The sequence below is a fragment of the Pipra filicauda genome, unplaced genomic scaffold, assembly GCF_003945595.2.
Source record: "Pipra filicauda isolate LSUMZ 115617 unplaced genomic scaffold, ASM394559v2 scaffold64_size3178608_pilon, whole genome shotgun sequence".
Classification (NCBI taxonomy): domain Eukaryota; kingdom Metazoa; phylum Chordata; class Aves; order Passeriformes; family Pipridae; genus Pipra; species Pipra filicauda.
In genome coordinates, this window is record NW_024104809.1 from 2,061,065 (window position 1) to 2,078,006 (window position 16,942).

At 43.3% G+C, this 16,942-nt stretch overlaps 1 protein-coding gene across 8 annotated transcripts in view; it reads left to right on the plus strand.

Moving 5' to 3' along the window:
• Positions 1-1,271: 1,271 nt before the first annotated feature.
• The window catches only part of ST3GAL6 (ST3 beta-galactoside alpha-2,3-sialyltransferase 6), a 58,014-nt gene continuing 42,343 nt past the window's right edge, over positions 1,272-16,942 (plus strand). For 3 of the 8 annotated variants that reach the window (XM_039388446.1, XM_039388444.1, XM_039388445.1), the window contains exon 1: positions 1,784-2,355. The gene's annotated coding sequence lies outside the window, so the exon portion shown is untranslated. Of the gene's footprint in view, positions 1,522-1,782; positions 2,356-16,942 lie in introns of those variants that run through there. The other 5 variants (XM_027727595.2, XM_027727598.2, XM_039388448.1 and 2 more) reach the window with 5 other exon arrangements.

The window sequence follows — 16,942 nt, forward strand, 5'->3', positions numbered from 1 at the left end:
TAAGGATTGAAGAGATGAGAGCTAGCAGCAAAAAGGCATAGCAGAGTTAAATAAACTAACTTTAGAAGGCAGGTAATTTACCTATGTACTTGGCGGCAGCTTGGTTTTGTAAAGGCCAGGATGTGAAGAGGGAAGACCTTGGGAACCTCTTGGGAGAAGGGGAAAAGTACAAAGGTATTTTCAGCTCAAGGGAAGACAAATTACAGAGGACTGAACTTTGGTTCTTAGCCCAGAACACACTGAAAGCCACCTCAGCAGACTACAGAGTGGGATAGTCCCTTAAGAATAGACAAAATTTCCAGGCTTTCAATCTGTTATTTTTATTACATGTACTCATAGGCTGTAAAAAACTACTGCTGAGAATAGGCTCCACCTATGGTCATTCCCAGTGATAGCCATCAAAAACAGGAGCGTCTCTTCCAATAAAGGAAGCATCTTATTCTGATACAATCCTAAAAACACACTGTAAGCTCACTGAAGCATCATATAGAAAACTTTCAGATTAGAAGTGATTAGGATTGTAACAATTGAAATAGGAGAGAATAACTAAATTATTAACAACCCCTCAGATTTTTTTTTCTAGCATGATACACTCCTCTACGTAAAATACAGCATTGATGCAGTACAGAATTCCTAACAAACTGATTTTTTTCATCACTAGCAGAATTGTTTATTAGCTTTCCTTTCAAATAGCAAGACCCAGCCCCACGCGGTTGGGTCCTGAGGTATGGAGAGATTTTCCAGGAGCCCCATGACTCGCTCCTGCGTTGATCATAAAGTGTGAGGCTCCATTTTGCTCCTGACAGCAGCTCTACAAGGAGGTAGTTCTTCTTCCCCTGAAGGCTGTCCCTGGGGCTTGATGGCAGGGGGCAGAAGTGCTCGGGGAGGGAGAATCCTGCCCCTGAACGAGGTACAGTGGCTCTCAGCTTGCTTGGCTCACCCTCCCCCGCACCCCACACCTCGACACGCAGCCGGTGACAATCAGTTTGTTAATTAGATGGTAATTCCCGGAGGCCGAAGAGGGGCTGGTGGGGAGGGCGTTGTTCGCTGCCCCTTGCTTTGCGGGACTCCCACGCCTTCTCGGGCTGTCGGCGGCGAAAGGCCCGGGGAGGGAGGAGAAAGAGGAAGAAGCCCGTCTGCGGCTCCAGCTAGAAGTTGGTCAGAGACCAGAAACTCACTACTGAGGGTAAGAGATAGCAGCGCTTTATCTTTCTTCGCGTGAGTCTCTCCACCCCCTGGAAGGTACTGGTATAAACGGAGGAGGAATTTGATCAGGCTCGAGCCAAATAATATTTCTGTCTAAACACACAACGTGCTTCCTCCTACGTTTTCGCTTCCAGATGGGGCTCAGCTGAACCAGTCCTCCTCTTCAGCCCAGTCGTAAGCACCAACCGTGTGGGAACCGGGCTGGAGCTGCTAGAGGCTGCAGCAGCAGCCTGGGCGGTCCTGAGCAGAAGCAACGAGCTCTGCCCTCTTCTCTGGGATCGTTTAAAGATAAAATACCTGCTCTTTTGACAACCGGTAAGTGAACACCCCTGCTTTATAAAGTAAACCCTTGCACAGGCTGAGAGGGTGTTTGGATGGTGTCTGAACCCATAGGACTGGGTGCGGTGGAAGTGCTTGTTCCCGAATTTGCAGGACATAGGATTGTTGTGAGACGTTCGACGCTTGGATGCGAATGGACCTGGGGGGTCTTTCCCAACCTTTACCATTCCATGCTCTTCTCACTAGGCTCTCGCGTCATTTCAGACGGGAAAGCTTCCTGTTTTAACCTCACGTAGAGTCTATATGCAAGCTTCTAATTTTAAAACCTGCTTCAGGTGAATACTGGGGGGCAGCATCTGCCAACAGCATTGCTATTCAATGTAAATTACCGCGTATTCAAAGGCAGAGCTGCCTATTCCGATGCTTTCAGCGTGTTCCTCGATGAAAGCATTCAAGGAATTAAATTGAATTTCCAGAGGGATGAAGCCTGCCTCTACAAGCCTCCTTTGAAGAGAATACAATTTTAATCGGCTTGAGAGCTGGTGAGATGAGACATCCCAGACCTTTCCCAGAGATTCCTGGGAACTTTCTGGCTAAAAAATATTAACACCGCGGCGCAGCGGGGAGCCGGCTCCCGGTGGGGATGAGCCCGAAAGAAGTCGAAGCGCCGCCGCCCCCCGCCTTCCCGGCGGCTCTCGGATGCGCTTGATGCCGCGGGCGGGCGGGCGGCCGGGGCCGGAGGGCGAGGCCGGGCTGAGGCGCTGCCCGGGGCCGCATGTGGAGCCAGGAGTCGCCCCCGGCCGGAGCGGGGCCCCCCGGCGGGTGGCGGGGGAGGGTCCGGCGGGCGGCTGGGCGCCTCCGCACGCACAGGTAGGCGGCTCTGGAGGGCCGTGGGTGAGGGGAAAAAGGGCCGCGTTTCCCCGGCTGCTCCCGCCGTGCGCGGGGCGCGGGAGCCGCCCGCCTGTCCCGGGCCTCCCGGAGCAGCCCCGCTGGCAGGCCGGGGCGGCGGGAGGAGCCGCCACGGGGCCCCCCGTGGGTCGCGGCGGGAGGCGAGCCCGGGGGCGGGAGAGTAAGGGGTGGCGGGGCCCGGAGCTCTCGGGGTGGGTAGGTCAGGGCAAGGTTGGGGGAAAGCGGGTTCATGCGGGCAGGACAGCCCCGCGGAGGGGGAGCCTCCAGGCGCTGCAGGCGGCGGTCCGTAAGTAAAATTTGAGGGGAGATTCGCGGCTTCTGCTAAGCTGCTTGGGTCGGGTAATCCCACCGTGTTGCCATGGCTGCCGGTCAGGCAAGTTCGGATAAAGGGTTGCTTCTGGTGAGGGTACCCTTGGAAATGCCGAAGGCCTCGGGGAAGGAACAATGGCTCTGTGGGCAGACTCGGCTTTAAGCTATGCAAATCCATTACTTGTAGTTTAGGGAAGAAACAAACCCTGGAAGTTTTATGTTCTCTGGGTTTTTTTTATTATTATTTTAAGTATTTGGATTATTATTTGGCAGTCGGGGTGGTGTTTCTATTTTAGGTACAGCAAGCTGTGAGATCAGTCCTGCTGTCCTTTCTCAAATTAAAGTTTACAAGGAGAAGAACAGCTGATCTGTTGGGATTTGTGGCTGTTGTGTTCTTGTTACCCAACTGAAACTTTCTGTCCAGATTTTTTTCATTTTAGTCTCTCTCTTCTTCACCCACGTTATGCTGAGCTATTCTTGCAGACAGTTTGGTTGCAGAACTATTAAAAGGATAAACTTTATGATGGGATGAGATTACTTGTTTTAACCTGGTAATTCTATTGCAGCTGAACTATGTAAAAATGTTATACATAAAAATATCTCTGGTGGAGGGTGCCATGGTAGTAGACTGGTCACTCCTAAACTCAAAAAACTGAACTTGAATTTACTCACAGTAAATTAAAGTAAAAGGAAATATGTATGGAGCGGGGCTTCCTACCCATTAACAGGCAACACTCTTATCTGATTAGTCTCAGAAGTGATATTTATGAAACTAAAACGACTTTCCTTTCATATGTAATGTTGCACCAGCTGTATCTTTGTTTTTTTTCTAACTACACGAAATAAATCTGTGGATCTTTTTTCCCCAACCTGATTCAGTACCTGCTTCTTTAGCACGTCTGTCTCTGCTGAACTGAAGCAGTCCATTAAATTACTCTTTAAGCTTACAACTGTTTATTTAAGCAGCAGAATTAAAAGTGGGTAAGCCTCATGGGCTCCCTGAGGGTCATCTTGGCTTTAGACAACCTTTCCCTGTCTTGGGATGGATAAATGATCCTCTGAGATTTCTGGAGGAAAAGTTCTTTGTGGAAGGAGTTGCCAGTTGGGGAAGTGCCCATGGGAGCAGCTGCAGAGTGTAGAGTCGCAAGAGTAAAACCTGGAAGCTGGCAGAAAAATCACGAGTCCTGAGTTATAAACAGGTGGGGAAATACGTGTTAGACATGGTAGACAAGGTGACTGGCAAGACATTATGTTGATGTATACCGTGTGCCCTGCTAAGTAATGACTTAAACAATTATGAAGGGGAGTTTCCTCCCTGAGGAGGGAAATGCAGCTGGTGACGGATCCTATTCGCAGCAGGAAGCGCTTGAGGTGCTTCTCCTTCACCGCCTTCTCAGACTCTCGATAGCTTAACAGCAGAGACAGTTTTAGAGGATTTGTTATGATTGTTTTCTTCCTTACATGATCATTTTTGGATCGTTCTTACGACAGCTTGTTTGTGCCATTAATGTTTTTATCTGAGGCTTGTTTTCTTTGTTAGTTTCTGGGCACACCATGATTAGTGCCTTTCCAGAAAGATTTGATCCGTTCTCCGATGACAGGTTTGGAAAAGTTCTCATAAACCCACTTTGGCTGATGTGTGGTTTTCTGGTTCTTGCGTGTTGCTTCATAGTCTCTGAACCAATATCCAGGATATTTTGGCCCGGAAGAGGATGCAATCAGATGGATCCTTTGAAAATAAAACTTGTGAGACCACCACGGGTCTCCTCAAGGCAGTCTATACCATTGACTCAAGGTGATTCTGAGGAAAGGCTCTAATTTTTTTCCTTCACAGTATAGCTTGAGGTGTAGCACAGAATCTTGGTTTGTCTTTGTATGTTAACATTAAGGTTGTTTTACTTATAAGCACAAAAGGTTGTTTTTACTGTGCGTATGATGTGAAGTACTCTGCTGTGGCTGCCTAGTTAAGTGCAGTTTAGCAATGATCTCAAGGTTAGTTGAAATACGTCTTTCTACAGACATCTTTCCTTACAGATGTTTGCACTATTTTAGCTAAATTGGTTGAAATGTGCACTGTGTGTTGAAAAGGAGTTTAATTTATCAGACTTAATGAAATCTACTTTGTAATTCATTTGAATAATTTGTTCATCAGTTTCTCTAGCTTTATAGAGGAGTTAGTAAATAATATTGGGAAACTCATTTATGAGGTAACTCAATCTACAGGATTTTTTTCATAGTCTCTGTTTTCTACCATCTAATTACTCAAAATACCAGGAAGAGAATAAACCCCCCTGAACTTCTCTGTTAATCCAGTTTCTTCTAGTTTTGCTATGTTTCATGTGGTTACTTCTGTATGTATTCATAGCCTTCAAGGGAAATAAAAATAAAGCTACTTTTATATATTATTTGTTATGTGAGCTTCCTAAAGTGTCAAATCTTTCTTTTATCATACTTCTACAGAAGAGCCTCAAACTTCAGCTTTTCTCGATGTATACTGAGGTTGGGAGGAAATATGATGTGCAGGCTGTTGTTTTCTTTATAAGTCACTTTTCAATAGTGTGTAGAAACTAATCTGCTCTCACTTTGCAGTTCAGTGTATTCATCATTGGTACCAGTAGCTGCTATTTGTACAGAAAGGGTAATGGACAGTGTTAGTGTGGGCTGTGAAGCAAAAAGAGGTAACATGTAGCTTGCACGCAGTGCCTCTACCTCTTGAAAAATGGGTTGAAAAATGCAAGTGCAGAATGTGGTAAAATATTTTGCAACAGTGCTTCTTGCTGCATTCTGTACCTATCATCTGAAAATACCACGTCTTTTTAAAGTTCATTTTGTTCAGGTGGATTGGCTCTTCAGTGCTCTAGGTTGGTCATCCTTTGGTCTTGAAGGCAAAAGTGTGAAGCCTTGGTATCTTAAGAGAACATACCCTTTACAGTTCTACCACAGAGTGAGCAAATTGTGTGTCCCCCTGATAATACCCAAAGTTTGCGTGTAGCTGTTGTGTGTTACTTCTCCTCCTGGCCCCTGCAGCAGCATGGTGTGCTAGAGCTGTTCTTTACATTCCAGTGTAAGTGGTGAGTCAGGAGAGGCAAGGCAAGAACTTGAATACCCTCCATTTGCCTTGGCTGAGAAGGAGGGCTGGAAAACTTCAGGAGCCACAAAGCTGATCCTCCCACCTGTTAGGAGGGCAGGAATGGAGCAACCATGGAACTGGTTTTAAGAGCAGCAGGAATTAAATGAAGATCAGTCTTAATCATTAAAGCTCTTAACATCTGTTGATTTCAAGTGCAGGTTTCCATTCCCCTAGCAGGAATATTGCTTTCTTTTGGGCCACTAGCCAGTAGGAAACCTTATTTGTGAGGTATGTGGCTAGCAGTCTTAGATTTCCACAGACTCTTCAACTCACTTTGTAAAGAACAGTTTCTAGCCCTTGTGGGTACAGGTCGTAAACACTACAATAAGGATTAGCTGCTGCAGAGCTCAGAAAAGTTCTTTGTTAGGCTGGATCTGCAGACTGACCCTGCACAACAGTATCCAGACACTGCTTTCTGCTCCTGCTCTTCAGGGTCCTAGGCCGACAGTGAAATGAGAACGGTGCGAGGGGCATGTCATCAGCTTACCCAGAACCTTAGGAGGGGAAATACACCCATGTGATGGCCATTTAATGGTACAAAACATGCATGTATAAAATACAAATGAAATCATATGTGGGATGGGGGAGAAGTCCCTTTCCCAGGATAAGAAAGGAGTTGAAGTTATGTTTTTGCCATTAGCTTTTTTCTCTCCCTCCCCTCCCCCCCCGTTTAATGTAGGTCCCTCCTGGGCAGCTAATTTTTGCAGGTGTTTAGTGCTGACAGGGTTTTTCGGCTCTGCAATGACCTGTGTAGGAGAAATTATCTATTTAGGGAAAGGAGCATAACAGCATAGCACAAGAGACAGTGTGGGGAAGGAACCTGTGGAGTTTTCTCACTGCAGTGAAGAGAGAGGAAGATGTTTGCTGCTCAAGAGCTGTTGTTGCTGAATGAAACCTCCTTTATCATTTGGCAGTTAAAGTAGGTATTTCCTATTTCTTTAAAGTTCTGGAACCTGCCAGTCTGTGTCTTCTACCAGTGTTATATCTGAGCACCCTGGAAACATCACCTTTATCTTTACAGTGATTCAGGTAGTCTGAAGTCCTCCTGTGGGACTGAGATCAGGAGGAGTTTAGTGGTGTAGATGGGAGACAGGCTGTAGGGTTTGTTTGAACGCAACATTTGCACAGTGGAGCCACAATATTAAATCTACTTGGTGAAGCACAGGAACAAGTTAGGATTTGCCCAGATTGCTGAATGTGCACAAGCCTTGCTAGCATGTAGTAGCTAGTCTTGATCGTGCCCCTTGTGTAGACAAGTTACTGCCTTCTCATTTGATTATCTGGGAAAAGCCTGGAGGTTTTTTTGCTGGAAACAGTTAAGGGAAGACTACGGCTAGCTCTGCTTGTCCAAATGTTTTGCAGTATTTAATGAGGCAGGGTGACTGTTACTTGCCTCAGATGAGAATCTGGAAGGCTATGTAAGCCTATCCTTCAACACACCCTCCTCCCCCCAATTTTATAACCACCTATGGCAGTTTTAATTCTCCCTTCTCAGAAAGTTGAGGGCCCCAGGCCTGTGTCTGCAGTGAAGGACCCCATGGTTCAGCAGCTCTGATGTAGCAGAACCACTTCAGTCTCCTTTTGTGGGTTTTCTGTCCTTTTCTGTGCCCTGGTTCCACATCGGTAGGTCCATAAAGGGGTGCTAAAAGGAACAGGCAGGAATGCTGTTCTCCAGCTCCTGTACTAAAGAATTGTAGGTGCTGCAAGGGGAATGCGTGGAGGAGGGGAATGAAATACAAAATGACCATAACATGCTGTTCCTAAAGAACATCTCCCACTGTTGGTGCTGGAGACAGAACTGGGCTGGATGGACACTGGTCTGACATAGCAGAGCGTTCCTTGTGCCTTGGTGGCTCATCTTGTGCTATGAAGCGCAGACCAGGATCGTAAGCTGGGTTTTGAGTAGCCAGATGATTAAAATACTGATTAATGTAAATACCATTTGTACTGTTTCTCAAGATTGACTGCCTTTTCTTGCAATACATGTTAAGGGAGTACTGTTACTTCATTTTCATTGGAACAATTTAAATGGAATAGTTATTTAATTTGTTCTTTCTTTTGTGCAAATGGCACACCGTAATTTGTTTTCAACTTGCGACGTTGGTTCTTAGATGGCTTAGCCTCAAACTTTAGGTTTTGTGTTAAAGATTTCTAATCTAAATTGAAACTCTTGTTTCAGAAATAACTGTAAAGTTGAATTAGAATATAATCTCATTCAGTTTTCACAGAGAATATTTCCTGTAATAAATACTGGCTAGTGTTGGAGTGACTTCTTTTGAAGCTGGGTAATTGAAGTCAGCTAGCACTGTTAATTGACTGAAAAGGATATTTAAAATGTTGAGCATCATACAACCACTTTGGGGAATTTGGATACTTACATGTTTGTGCAAGGCTTTCAAAAATTTTAGCACTTTTTTTTTCCCTATGGCTAGAGTCTTTTATATCTCTGTCGCACAGTCATGTGACAAGATATAATGAAAATCAATTTCTGATGTTTTTCTGCATGTACTTTCTGACCTTTAATAAAAAATGAGCTTATAGGCTTTCTTAATTCTACCCAGTCGGGTGTTTATTTTTGTAAAACTTGTGGAGGTCTCAAACACAATAAGTTCCTAATCTCCTCTCAAATTTGACCGAAATAAGCCAAAGGGGTTCAAAAGTTCTGTAGGAAAGGAAAGAAAGGACGTGCACGCACGCATCCAGGGTGTGATTGCAGAAATCTCATTTCATGCTGAGACCACATGTGATGGAACAGAACAAAAAGCCCTTTACTGTATGGTATTTCATGCTCTAATGGAGTTCTGCATCGTCTGCGGCTTGAATAGCAATCTGATAGGACATGGTGATGCTGGAGACTGAGCTGGATTTGGCTTGGTCAGGGTAGCAAGGAAAAGATGTCAACAGGCAACACAACAGGTGCAGCTTACGGCATGTCTTGCTCTAGAGGACTTCAAGTTTTGTGCTGAAGCAAATATCGACTTTGTGTTTTATCACTGCTGCAGCGTGGGCCAGTTTGGTTATAAAAGAGCAGATCTCTGTCACGAGGTCCATTGCCCTGCTGTGACTCACAGGGAGGTGAGTCCAGTCTTGTCTCAGGGTTTGCTGGTTACTTTCACATGCAGCCCTGAGCATATGCAACGCTCAGCAAAGATCAGGTAGAGGAGGATGGCTAATCTGTTTAAAAATACTGCAGTCCTGAAGAAACTCCTCTTTGTTTTGCTGTAGCATTTAGGGACTGTTGAAACTGAGAATCAAACAGCAAGAAATAGATGCTCTGTTTCACCAACAGCAAACCAGACTTGGCTTACAAAGGAATAGAGCAAACTGGTGGAGGGAGCTGATGATGTGCAGCCAGAGGTACTTCGTGAAGTCATCACTGCAGCAGAGATTGGGCTGCGTGTCTGCAGCCTACCCTTAGTTACCTGCCGATGCCTCATTGCTCTCAGCTGGGCTTGGAGGCCTTTTGGCAACTGCAGCAGGGGGGCTGACCCCTAGTGAGGATGTGTGGGTGAGGCAACGTGCACCTTTGACTCCCCTCAGTTTTAGACATGACTGTCCTTTTCAAAAAGAAGAAGGGAAAAAAAAAAAACCCAAGAAAAAGAGTGATAGATCAATATTCAGATTTGGGGAGGAAGTGGGTTGTGTTTAACCGTCAGTGAGGGTTGAAGTCTGAAAGTCATAAATAGTGTTTCCGTGTGGCACTGAGAAAAGCATAGAAGCTTTCCCAGCATGCCATACTGACTAATGTAGGCAGCTTTCCTCACAGACAGATGGCAGTTGAAGATTACCATCAGATATAATTAGCTTTCCTCTTGCATAGGTAAGGAAAGTAAAGTGCATAATTTGGGGCTATGAACTCCAGTATAGGATAAATACCCACTAAAAGTTTGCACTGCAGTATGGACTGTTGTTTGCACAGAAATATATAAATGAACATGTGCTAACTTTTCTGTAGGGAGCTGCATTCTGTTACAGCAACTAATGGTTGCTCTGTGAAGAATTCCAGTTCTGGTTTTACATCTTCTAGCCTGCTCCTTTGTCCTGAGTTTTTATTATGTTTGATTTCAGCTTTGTTTAAATAAACACAATTAATGATACTCTGAATGCTGAAGTCAGATACACCCTCATCTTTGTTCTCCTTGGAAAACTTACTACCTTACAAACAATGGTTTGGTTTTTTGTTTGTTTTTTTTTTTAAACACATGTTTCACTGGCAACCTTTCCCATTCAGAAAAGATGTCAGGACTCTACGTGCTGTGTTAAATATTCTTCAGGACTACACTTTTCTACTGTGCTCTGTATCTCGTAGCACTGAGTCCTCAGAATGTGCTCTGTTTTGATATTGTATGTGATGATTTTGTTTTTTATATGTGAATACAGGAAAAACTAAGCACTAAAACTCTTTAGGGGATCAGATACAGGCTCTGATGCAATCTGTACAACAGTTCTTTGTGAGCTCAAACATCCTATGTCTACAAAGCATTCTCACAGTTATAAAGCTGCTTATTAGAGCTTTTCTTATGGATGATTTTGTTGTTACTGTAAATAATGAATTTGAGCTTGAGTGCTAAGAAAACAAAGCTGTGCATAAAGAAGACTTTTGAAAGTAGCCTTAGTGTGTACAATAGTCAAGGTTTTCCAGTTTGGCACTGCCAGTTTGGGATTAGTTTTCATATGTTAGTTAGCACTTAAGTTGTGTATTCTGATTAATTTTCATGATCCAAAGGCAATGTGAAATCTAAGGCATTAAAGTTACCAGAGAAGCTGCTCAAACTGCTGGTGTCCTGCAGATTTCTTCTGAGCTGGCAGGGTTCCTGCCCTGAGAAACTTCCAAAATTTAGTAGTAGTGTGGGGTAAGTGGTACCACTTATCTCCATTTTTCTCCCTCCCTGAATTAATTTGTCTTTACACTTTTCATTGACTTGTTTTGCTGCATTCCTGAGAATCCCAGAGCTCTGCTTGGCACAGACACACTGCAGGAGATTGACTTGCAGAATTTGCTGTTGGGGTGAATTGCATCACAGACAGCTGGGGGCTTGGGGGGTTTTTTGGTTGTTGGTTTTGGGGCTCTGACTACAGACATGCTTTGCATGTTATTTAAATGAAAATTAAACTGTTCGGTTTCATATGCTGGCCAGGAGCACGTTCACACCTATTTTCTGGGCCTCTTAATCCACACAAACCTGAATAATGTTCCCTATGGCTTTTTAAAATGGAGTCAAATATGGGCATTAAAAATTACCATAAAAAGAGCTGTGCTATCAGATGTTGGCAGACCCTGTGTATGCGAGATTTATCGTGACTGGGGCTTGCAAATGCTACTGTGAAAACTAGTCATGCAAAAAGTACCCGTGTCTATTTAGGGACAGATTCTGACACCAGTAGAGATCAGGATTTATACTGTTGTGACTAAGTGACAAAATAGTCTGATGGACTTGGGATTTGCTGTCGATGTAGATGGGGGAGCATTTCATTCTCCAGGTGCTGGTAGAGAAGCTAGTAAATCAGCCCTCTCAGTTATCCTTAAAAGAAAAAGGCAACAAAAAACTGCAACAGAATATTATTCCCTCTGCGCTTGAGAGCCCTAATTTTGCTTATGAGTTGGTTTTAAGTTTTTTGGTGTACTTTCCTCTTTTTTCTTTTTCTCCTTTGGTGGTTGTTGGTTTTTTTGGGTTGTTGTTGAGTTTGGTTTTTTTTTTTTTCCTGTGATTTATTTTAGTCTAGTGTTGAGATTTTTCTTTATTTTCCCTGAACTGACGGGGAGATTTAGTTTTGTAATTCCCAACCGTTTTTGTGAGAGCTGAGGTTAAATCACTAGCTCCAAATCAACCAGAGCTGGATGTTTTAGATATCCTACACATTATTAGAAGACAAAGACTGTGCCTTGTTTTAGAGGTAAACTTAATGCTGTAGCAGATGTGCACATATAATAAATACAGATCAAATTCTCAGGTTGGACGTTTATTTATTTAGATTGATCATGGTTCTGGAGGAAGAACCTGAACCGGATATGGTTTGTAACTGGCCTGTTCTGAAACCTGACTAATTTGCCTATTTCCAACCGTTTCTCCTTCTACTTTTTTCCATCTTTTTTCTCTGGGAAACCTAAGAAGGATTGCTTGTTTGACCTCAAGCCTCTGACTCTGCAGGCACTCACTGACAAAGAACAGTGCGTGTGAATGAGTAACTAATGTTGTACCGGGATGCATATCTTTGTAATAATTTTGTTTTTTCAAGCATTGTGTAGTATGTCCGTGGTCTTTGTTGTTTTAAAAGGAGGTGAAGAATCAAAACAACTCAAAAACCATGATGCTCTTTTCCTGCAGTTGACAGAACCCTTTTCAGTTGTGCAAGTCAAAGTACAAGAAGGAAATGACCTGAACTCTGACCCCCAGAACATGTTGCATGGCTTGTTTATATTCCAGTCTTTCTGGAAGAAGAATTCTTCCAGAGAGAAGGGAGAGGGGAAGCAGACTGAGAAGGAACAGTGTTGTCACCACAGCATGCAGGAGGAGCTGTGTGGATTTATAGCACTCATTTTCTGTTTCTTTGTTCTGTCATGTATTATAATGACACCTATGATGTGTAGTGTATAAATAGCAGCCCAGCTTAGGCTGGCTAAAGCTTTAAAGGTTAATCTGTGAGAGTACCAGAGAGCAGGGAAAAAAATCTAGTAGCTAAGGTTGTGTTACTGAATTTTGAATTTGTGGGGGATTTTTAAGTATTTTTTTTAAAGGTGTAGTTAGAGCTGCATGTGTTGTTTGTGTTTGGGAGTGGAGGAAGCAGAGCTATCTGTGCTAAGCTCATACCTGCTTTTGACTTTGCATGCACAGGTTAGCTTTTGGCCAAACCCAAAATAGTTGTTTGTGTACCACACTGCATCTCTGTGGCTGCTGGCTGTGACAGGAACTGCTGATCTGAGTTCATGTGCATGGGAGGAAGAAAGGGGAAAAAAAGTGAAATGTGTTGAGGGGAGGGCTGTATAGGGGTAGGACAAGGGAAAGCATATGGAAATGTCTGTTCCCAACTTCTGTGCACCTTTGCATAAACTTTGCACTTCCTTCTAGTCCTCATCTCAATGCACAAAAGCAGGCAAGAAGCTGACAGTGTGAACTTGATCTTACTCCTGATCATAATTACAGGCAAGGTTTCTGGAAATCTGTGATACTTAGAAAGCACCAACTAGATGAGAATCCAGTAGTTATTGTTGTTCTTCTTCCCCTCAAAGCCATGAGTTGGATTTGGATCTACCCAGGGCTGACTTTTTAAGCTTAAGTTAGCAGTGTTTAACTGTGCTACAAAAAGCGTGTCTGTTGTTGGAATGAGCCCTGAGCCATTTTGGAATGGTAGATAATGTTTTCTGTCTTGGATGGAAAAAATGATTAAGACCAACACTCACCAGCTGAAAAATATCAATCCAGCTATCTCTTTTGTGCTTGCAGTTTTAATTGTGTGTGTGCACCATGCAGTGGAGCCTTGAGCTGGTGCCAGGGATCCACACTACGCTGTGATAACCAGCCAAAATACTAGCTTGGATCTCAAGGGTGGCATAGCAACCCTGTGATAGCCCCAAGCTGGAGTTGAGGTGTTCTGCCTCTCAGCAGGGCTAAATAACTCTGCTTCAGACATTTGCACTGAATACTCCTATTTGAGGGCCATTTCAGTGATGCCTTGTGCCTATACCCCCTTGTATTTTGCTCATCAGAGTTTTCTGGCAGGCTGCACTGGCTGGTAGCTTTGTTTTTCATCTGTGGAGCTAGTATTTCTTGTCAGTGTAAGTGACATTAAATTTTGCACTGGTAGGCCCAAAAGCCTTATCTCTGTGAGACAATGCACGTAATTGATTGTGGTACCTCGGAGAACAGGATCACAGCAGGTTTTTTGCAGCCAAATGTGGGACTGTTTCAGTAAGGTTTAAAAAACTTGTAGTAACTTGTCCTGGGCTTGTACACATGCCTTTTTGCTATCCAAGAAACAACCTTGAGTGCATGCAGCCTCTCTTTCTCTCTGGGCTTACAATTTCTTTCTGTTTCTGCCCCTACTGTGGGGCACGTGTGAAAGCTCCTGGCTTCTCGGGCAGAGAGAGGGAAGAGGAGTGGAAAAGGAAGGAACACACCACTGAACAGACGATACCTTCTTTCTGTCCCGTGCAGTTAGAACAAGGGAGTCTAAGCACGGTGATGAGACTGTAAGTCAAGACCTGCAGGCTTTCTGTAGCTTTTGCCAACCTCTCTGTATTGAGCCTTCTTGGAAGGCTGCAAACTCCTGTTCTTTCAGATCTTGTCTGAAATGTTGATGGCCTTAGGTTTGGCTAGAACAACCCCCCATATCTGATCTCTTGCATCTAAAGGTGGCAGTGGGAATGAAGTGAGAGTGTGGGGCTGAAGATAAGGTTTGGAGGGGTGTAGGTGCTGTGTTGCATGTTACACTGTGAACTGTACTTGTTCCTGAGCTTTTCTGCAGCCTTTGGGAAGGGAGCTCACCTTCCTCTGTCACCACATGTGCTGTCTAGGTAAATGGGATTGCAGGGGGTAAAAGTACAATAAATTTAATTAGACTTGAATTCTTTATCAGTATCTTTATCAGTATCTTTTAGCTGAAGGATATGTTTGTGTGGGGAGTTTCTGAGGATATAAATAGGTCTGCAGTCACACAAGAGGAAAAGTGATGCAGAGATCTTGAAGACTTTAGACAGAAGCAAACTGAAATGGTGATCATCAATGAAAAATACTGATTAAGTTGCTTTTTCTTTTTGCCGAGCCAGTGAGCAGTTATGTGCTGATGAGCAAAATACTGTTGTCGATTCTTGAAAGGCAAAAAAGGAATAAAATTGTGGATTTTTCACAATGTAATAAATGTACTGCTGTATCTTGTGGTACAGAATATGTTGCAGCAGGATGAAGAAGGGAAGAGAGACAAGCATTTAGGCCCTAAAACCAATCTATTACAGCCTGTCTTGAATTAGTGTGGAGCTGTACAAGAGGTCAGAGATGGACACAGCTCCAGTATGTGTTTCTCTCCAATAGGTTATAATGTCAACAGAGGCTACATTTCCAGCTGTAGGAGCTGATGAACAAAGATTGACTAAATCTATTAAACATCACTACTACTGTGATGCCAAATCTACTGGACATCATTACTTGCTGTTGAGTACTTGGAAAAAAGATTATCTTACAGTTTCTTTTCAGGTCTACTGCAATAGTTGGATAAAGGAGAAATGATAGGGGAAACACTGGAAACCTTCCTTAAAAAGGAGAAGCTATGTTTGGAGAAAGACTGTCTTTTTCTTCAGTTACCTGGTACTATCGAAGTAAAGTGGGTCGTTTGGTGTGCTCTTGGAGAGGAAGAAGGCCTCAGTTTTCACAGTCAGCAAACTGTTCCTCTGCTGCTTATCCCCACATTGTTGAAAGAGATTAGGACAGAAAGAACCTGAAAACATCTTACCTTCCATTGCAGGAAAGACAGCTTTGTCTGCAGTTCAAAATGTGTGTGGTGTAAGGGTGGAAGTCCCCAATGACATTTTGACACAGTAAAACGTTGAGGTTTTTGGTGTCATAGTTTGTGCAGACTTTCAGAAACAGGACTAACTGCTATGGTTTGGTGTGAGGCAGGACAGGTTAGCAAGAATCTTTTCCAGTTAAGATGATTTAGACTTACAATTTCAAAACCAAGTCTGTTGTTGGAGAGTTAGAAATGCAGCTTTAATTCTGAGCCACTTTGCTAGGATAACCTAATGTATCTCATTTAAACAGTATTTCCGAGGACGTCTGTTTCTTAATAAAATCAGAAAGAGTATTGGAAACCATGAGAATTTCAGGTGCATGTGAGGGAAGGCAGTAGACTGAGTCAGCCACTTCAGTACCTTTAAAACTCTACAGCAGTGCTATAGAATCAATGAACCATGCACACACATAGAGCAAGAACTGAACTAGAAGACTGAATGATGAGTAGTGATTAGATTTGGCAGAAGAAATATGTACCATAATGTGCCCATGTTTTGACAGCTTAACCTGAGAAAGATGATGACGTGAGAAAACTCCTTCTTCAGTTGTCCTTTTGCTGCATAGTTGTTTCACCAGGCATGTGCTACACCCTGAACAAAAGGAAGCAGTGCAGCAAGTGGTGATCACAAGCAAACCCACAAAATACTGACTGCATCTTAAAAATCCCAATGTTTCTTTTAAAATTTTTATTAGGTTTTTATGTTCTTTTTCTGCTGTCGCTTTAAATTTCAAGGTCTGCTTAAGGCACATTTTCAAGCTTATTTCCTCCCCCACAACACAAGGCTTAGGAATTTGAGGTCTGAGCGAGCTGACATTTTCAGGCTGACAGTTAATTACAGTTGTGAGAAGTTACCTAGTCTTGTGACAGTTCAAGATTGTTTTAAGATGAGTAGTATTTAATTTAGTAGTAACCACTTTTTAGTTAAATATTGTTAACTCTTTAGTAGTAGTCAAAGGTGCTTTACCAAATACATAGGACAAATGGAAAAGCCTACTGCATTATGTTATTAACAACCTAATTTTTAAGGAATAAAGCAAAAGGAATAATAAAAATTATGGAAAAAAGGTGATCATAGTGTGGTCCTTTGCTTCCCCAGTCCAACAGCTGTAGATTCCTGTGGAGTTATTTTATTCTGTGGCATGGCTGCATCAATAGCATATGTAAGTTGGAGGATAAACAGAGGCTCTGAGATAGTGGCTCATACCAGATTCCACCACACTGTACCAGAATAAAGATGCAGCTCTGACAAAGGTGTGGGTTTGGGTTCCCCACTTCCACCAGGGGCAGAAAATATTAGCCTCAGGACTTATATAGCTAATTGATCATATACCCAAATCAGTCTTTCTGGTGGGTTGATGGGAGCTGAGGCAAATCTGTCTCTCAGTAGGAGATACAGGCTGATCACTGAGGTCTCTTAATACTATAACAAAGTCAGTCTTGTCTAATTCTGTAATTGTAGCTCTGCTTTGGGAGAGGTAGGAAATAGAGCCACAGAAGTTAGCTTAGATTCTTACTAAAAAATGCCCATCAGTCTTTTGCAACATACATCCCATTGCTTGCTTGCTTTCAGAAAACTGACCAGCTAACACCTTGATCATCAGGCTG